The following is a 6,409-nucleotide window of genomic DNA, read 5'->3' as shown; positions in this document are numbered from 1 at the left end:
TTCCGTCCAATAGATGACTGTGAGCATCCACTTCTGTATTTGTCAGCCACTGGCATAGCCTCACAAGAGACAGCTATATCAGGGTCCTGTCAGCAAAATCTTTCTGGCATATGCAATAGTGTCTGGGTTTGGTGGTTGTTTATGGGATGGATCCCCAGGTGGTACAGTCTCTGGATGGTCCTTCCTTCCATCTCAGCCTCCGAACTTTATGATAGATCTGCAGAGTCTGTAACCAAAACCACACATACATGAGCACATCTGGGATATGGAAAGAAATGAAAGCATTGAATAAATGGTGCTAGAGAGATTGAGGATCCACACAGAAAGGGGAAAGAATCCATATTTCACACAAAGGTCCCTTTAATAGTGATAGACAGAGGCAATCCTCAGCTCTTCTCCGTCCCATTATTCCAAATAATTCTCAAAGACTGAAAACTCCCAATGATTCTCTTTATTAGACCTCACAGGTGTCTGTCTTCTCTCTCTCACTTATGTGTTTGGCCTGGAAGATCATAGCACCCTCATCTTTGTGGAAATTTAAATCTATAACCATCTGTGATCCAGCTCTTGTTTATTTCTCCAGTCTTTCTATGCTCTGTGCTCCTCAGTGTGGAGAATTAGTTCCACTATCCCACTCCTTTAATGCCCACAAGTATTTGCATGATCTGCTCCTCTTTCCCAGAACATCCCATCTTCAACGTTGTGTTTAGAAAACTCTCTCTCATACATAAGAGGAAACATTCATGGTCTGTCTTTTGTGGGTCCCTTCAAATTCCATGGACATATATAGCTCAAACCAGAGGAATATCATCACTCTTTTGGCTAAGACATATGGTTTTGTAATATTTACTTCCATTCAGCTGTTTCCAGGGATGATGGTTCTATTCTTTAGTTTCCCAAAAGAAACCCATCCATCCATGAAGGAGAACTGAAGCCACAGAGCCAACAGCTTTAAGGGTACCTCTGCCCCTGCATGTCTTGAATATGTAATCCAGACCGATTCTGCTTTGCCTTGTTGCCATCTTTGCCCCGTTTTATATAGTTTCACATGTTCTTTGTAACTTCTTCAGTCAATGAATTTGAAACATCACACTTTTATTGCTTAATCCTTTTATGATGTTCTTAATGCTTATCATGTCTTCTTTTTAAAAACTATTTATAACCTTCTAGTTTCTTCTAATTAGGCTTCTAATTTTATTTTTTTAATCCCAAACCTTGACAGTCCAGTACTTGTCTTCGACCCCCTAATTTTTACTGTCTCTAATTTTAATTTTCTATCTTTTTGGCATTTAAGTTTTTACTTATTCTCAATAATTTAAAGTGTTGATTTAAAGTAGTCCTACTTTAAATTTCAGTTTATCCTTTTGCAAATAAAATGTATTGACAGAGTAAAAACTAGGCTAGTAAGCCTATCATGTTCCTAGTAAAAGCTAGGAGACACCTCCACTATGACTAGACTTCCTCTCCCATCTGTAGATTTCCAATTTGGTTTGATATTGGTTCTATAACACACCTTTTCTCTAGTGACTTTGAGCACTTAGCTATTTGGTAAAGTTGTCATTCTGTCAACCTGACATTTCCACAAAATATTAGGCAGTACTTTCCTAGATGTCATACATTAACTCATCTTTTCATGAGATGGTACATTTTGAAACCTATGGTTTCAGCATCTACCACTAGTAAATTTTAGGGAAGGCATGCTGTCTAACAGTAGGGGGAGACAAATAGTAGTTTGATTTTGTGCTACTAAGCATCTTTAGCAATGTCGCCATCCTTGCCCTGGATCTCACTAAGATCCCTGTTGATAAATTTCTTAGTATAAGAATATTAAGTCTCTTGTCCATTTTTTGTATGTCAGTTTTAGCCACCCTATAGTGACCAGAAATGTTGGTCAGAAGTTGTTAACCAACAAAGTCTGGTTGTAGTTTGACACAGTGGTACTTGTGAAGGGATTGACTCCAGTTTGGAGCAGATTGCCACAGGCCAAAAAGAAGAAATAGCCTTCCTATTCCTTCGTATAACCTTGCTATAGCCTCTGGCCCTGGGTCTTTGATACACTGGGAAATATCTTGTGACTTCAGAAGGTAGAAAGATATATCTCTATTCTTTGTGTTTCATCCAAAGGTGGGATTTAGCACACATAAAAGGCTTGCTCAGTAGATTTAGCCGTTTCTCTGGATTTAAGTTTTTCTATCACAAGTTGCAAAACTCCTACTACTAATTCTGCAGAGCTATAGTTCAAGAACTGTATTACGGCTGAGAGCAATTGGTCTAGATACCAAATATAGTTTTAAAATACTTGAAATCTTTCACTTACATTTCATGGAAACTATACAGAAAAAGCAAAATATATGCTGATCCACAATCTTACTTTTCTAATGTACCTAACAGTAATGCACTAACTCTCTAATTTCTGCAGAAACTTCATTGTTAACTTCTCTCCACTGATTCATTTCCCCTGGTTCCTTGCCTCATCTCCTTAATTCGTAGAGAGACACAGCCTCCTTTTAAGGAAATGATGACATTGAACCAACAATCATGATTACTTTTGTCAGGCTGAAGCGGAAGCAGTGGTTGGGAGAAGCTTCATACACTCAAATGTGAGTCATGTGTCTATAGCTACAGCTGTTTAATGTCCTTGTCATTGGGGAAACATTTGTTTGTTCAACCATTATGTTTATGGAGTCTTTGTTCCCTCACTTCGTGTCATTTACTTCTTTAGTACAATATGTATTGTTGTTATTTCCATTTTCAAATAAGGACATGGGGCTTAGAGGCAACAATTTACTCAAGTTTATCAGTCAGAGGTAGCAGAGGAGATATTAAGTTCTTAGGAGTCTGACTCATAGCCAATATTCTTAACAACCTTTGTTGAACAGAATGTCAGTTTAAATCCTTGACAGTCTAGGAAGTTGGCTTCTGGTTCCCAAACTAAAACCTCTATCTTCTAAATCTAATTTATTTCCTGTCTTCTTCAACATTTCTTATGAACATTTTGGTATTTTTGTAGGGATTCAAGAACAGTTCAATGACTTTAATTTTCCAAACTGGACTTAGCATCCATGTACACAAGACAATTACAGGTCTTCAAAAGACAAAGAAACAGAGGGTGCTGCTCTTTCTTTAGTCTATACTAAAAGCTGAGTGACACATCAGTAGTTACCATAGAGACTCAGTTGAATGACATGTTTATAGTTGCCATGAAGACTCAGCACATATCTTCCTTGTGAAATAGTGTCTTGGTCTTATCCTAAAAAAAAACATGGCATTATCTCCTTTCCCCCACTTTACCCTCCTCTGCTTAATTTCTCAAAGGTTAGGACATTTTGGGAGTTCTTTACAGCCTCCTTCCCTAATACCAACAGATCTTGGCAATGATGAAATCAAATTACAATGCCACCAGTTCTTTTGTGATAGGCTACACAGGCAGATCCCTCTCTGGTTATTAGCTGCCAACATATTTAAAGTTGGCATCAAAGGGCAGGAGGTGAAAATGACAGGAAACAGACTTGAAAGTTCTGAAGATTCCATTCATCGAAGTGAGAACTTATAGTTCTGGGTATGACTAAGCTGAGAATAACATAGAGCTGCAAAAATTTGTTATTTCCATCATTTATGTTTTCTTACAAGAGAAACTGGAAAAATGATCAAACTTATAACAAGCACTGAGGAGGGATCATGTCTATGACTAAAGTTTGATCACAGCATCTCTGGAAAGGTATCATGTGTTGAAATCATCTCCAAAAAGCTGAATCATAGGGCCTGGCAGATGTTAAAAAAATAAAAAAATAACTTGAAGTAACTGTATTCTGTATACCTGCTTTCCTATACATGGACCACTTATCTAGAGCAGAGTTGCTCAGAGGTGATCCAATGCATGTCTACCTTCTTGTTTTCAAAACAGATTCTTGGCTGGTGACCTACTTCCTCCCATTCAGAATCTCCAGGAAAGGAGCTTGGAAAATGTACATTTTTAACAAACTCCTTAAATGATTATTTTAAACACTAAAATTTGAGAAACTTTTAAAGGGAAGAGTAACAACACTGTAATTGAAAATACCTCAGTATTATTGAATGTAATAAGAAAAAAAACAACACATGACAGTGGTAGAGGAAATGTCTGCAAAGGAGACCTTGAAGGAATTATCTCATCGCTTTAAGATTCTGCTTAATGTCAGGTAGGTACATCTTGACACAGAGAAAGTGATTACTTTTTGAAACCTTGAATCCTTGATCTTAGAGTGATCAACTGTTGATGTTTATCTTGCTTTGCTTTTTGTTGCTATGGTGAACATCACAATCAAAGTAATACGAGTAGCAAAGGGTTTATTTCAGTTTACAATTCCAGGTGATGATCCATCAAGGGAACTTGAGTCAGGAAACTAGGAACCTGGATCTGGAACCCTGGAGGAATCCTGCTTACTGGATTGATTACTCTCTGGCTCATGATTAACTAGCATTCTAATATAACCCAAATCCATTTGCCTAAGGACTGTGCCACCCAAAGTAGGCTGGGCCCTCACTTATCAATCACTATTCAAGACAGTTTCTCATAGACATGGCCTCAGGCAATATGATCTAGGTAATGCTTCAACTGAGGTTTCCTCTTTGTAGTTAATACTATGTCCTACCAAGGTGACAACAAAATCCAACAAGGACAATATTTACCTTAGCCACTGTTCTACTGTTGTGAAGAGACACTGTGATCAAGGCAACTCTTAGAAAAGAAAGCATTAAGTCAGAGCTTGTTTACAGTTTCAGAGGCATAGAGTTTCATTATCAGTTACAGTGAGAGAGAGAGAGAGAGAGAGAGAGAGAGAGAGAGAGAGAGAGAGAGAGCCTTGAACTTTTGAAACCTCAAAGTTAACCCCAACAAGGCTATACCTCCAATCCTTCTAATTCTTCTCAAATAGTGTCATTCCTTGATGACTAAGTACTCAAATAGAGAGGGTAGGCGGTGGAGGGTTGGGAGGTGGGGTGCAGGGAGGGGCATTTTCATTTATAAATATATTGATAGTGAGAAGAAACTAAAAAGAATAAGATCCATGATCAGGTTTTAATTTTTTATTCTACTCAGAGTTTCTGTTTGGGGAAAATAACCATTTGAGTTACTATTTCTTTTACCTTTGAGTTGGTATCACCTTACCAATGGTTTGTTGTAAATTTTAATGAATGATTTAAATATGTGCCAAATGTTAGGAGCCACCCAGTTGATGAATTACAGAGAAACTCATATAGAGCTCTGGATAGATGAAAAACACAAACCAAACAAAGTTTCATGGAAGTCCACTTGGTAAATCTAGCAACCATTTACAGCATTTCTTGCTCTCTGTTTTGCCTCTGAAGCCAGTCAGGAGTGTGTGAAATGGTCATGTTTGACTCAATAATGTTGTTTGTTCATTTGTTTGTTTTGTTTTGTTTTGTTTTGTATTTGTACTTTGCCAGGCCTCTGCTAAGTCCTGGAACAATCAGTTTTGCAGTAGGGTTGGGGGTGGCAATTTGTGCTCATCAAAGTTCCTCCAAGCTTGCTCATTAGTAGGTCTTAATCAGTGCTAAAGTTCATTCTGGAGAGTTCAAGTGCATTTCATTACTCAGGCAAAAAAGTATCTCAAACATTCTATTTAGGTAACAAGTCTTAGAGCTTCTTTGGATCAACTTGTCCTTGGCAGAACTTCCCTCTTCAAACCAGAGAGGTCTTTTACATCCTCGGCACAAGAGCATGTACAAGGAAATAATATGAATTATTGTCTTGCAAACTGAAACAGGAGAACTACATAGGGGCCATAAACTCATTTTCTAGCTATCAGAATTTATTCTCTGATCTAAATATTGGTTGTTGCAAAGATATGAGTGAAGGCAGTCACAGATGGGATGCAATAAAGTTATGCTTGATCTCAAAATTCAAATTTTAACTTAAAGGGTTGCCATCATTAGAAACACTTCTTTATTGCCTTCCCCAAATGCTCAATCTTTACCACATGGACAAGAAGACCTCACATGAAGATTAACCATTACATGAAATGATGATAATATATACAGATAGATGGGAAACTGGTCAACCAACACCCTTGTAATTATAAAAGTGAACTGCAAAAGATAGTGTCATCACTGGCTCTTTAAAGTATCAATACTACACACTCGCCAGCTACCCACAACACCCNCCACAGGATCTTAAGACTTCTGGTGAGTGGAGCACAGCTTCTGCTCCAATGCAATTGCGCGCAGGACCTGAGACTGCTTTAGTTAGGGAAGCAGAAACCGGCCTGAGTAGGGCCACAGGCCTCATCCGGCCGGAACAGCACCTGGGTAGCTAGAGCGCAGGGTCAGCTGACACTCGCCAGCTCCCCACGACCCCCGCCACAGGATTTTGAGACTGCTGGTGAGTGGAACACAGCTTCTGCTCCAATCT

The 6,409-nt window shown here is 38.5% G+C and overlaps 1 long non-coding RNA gene across 1 annotated transcript in view; it reads left to right on the top strand.

Moving 5' to 3' along the window:
• Positions 1-6,409, top strand: part of LOC110304318 — a 362,919-nt gene that overhangs the window by 30,999 nt on the left and 325,511 nt on the right. The gene's annotated exons all lie outside the window — the stretch shown is intronic.

The sequence above is a fragment of the Mus caroli genome, chromosome 1 (genome assembly GCF_900094665.2).
Source record: "Mus caroli chromosome 1, CAROLI_EIJ_v1.1, whole genome shotgun sequence".
NCBI classification, from domain to species: Eukaryota; Metazoa; Chordata; class Mammalia; order Rodentia; family Muridae; genus Mus; species Mus caroli.
Note: the sequence above shows the minus strand (reverse complement) of the source record. Positions and strands in the feature narration are given on the sequence as shown.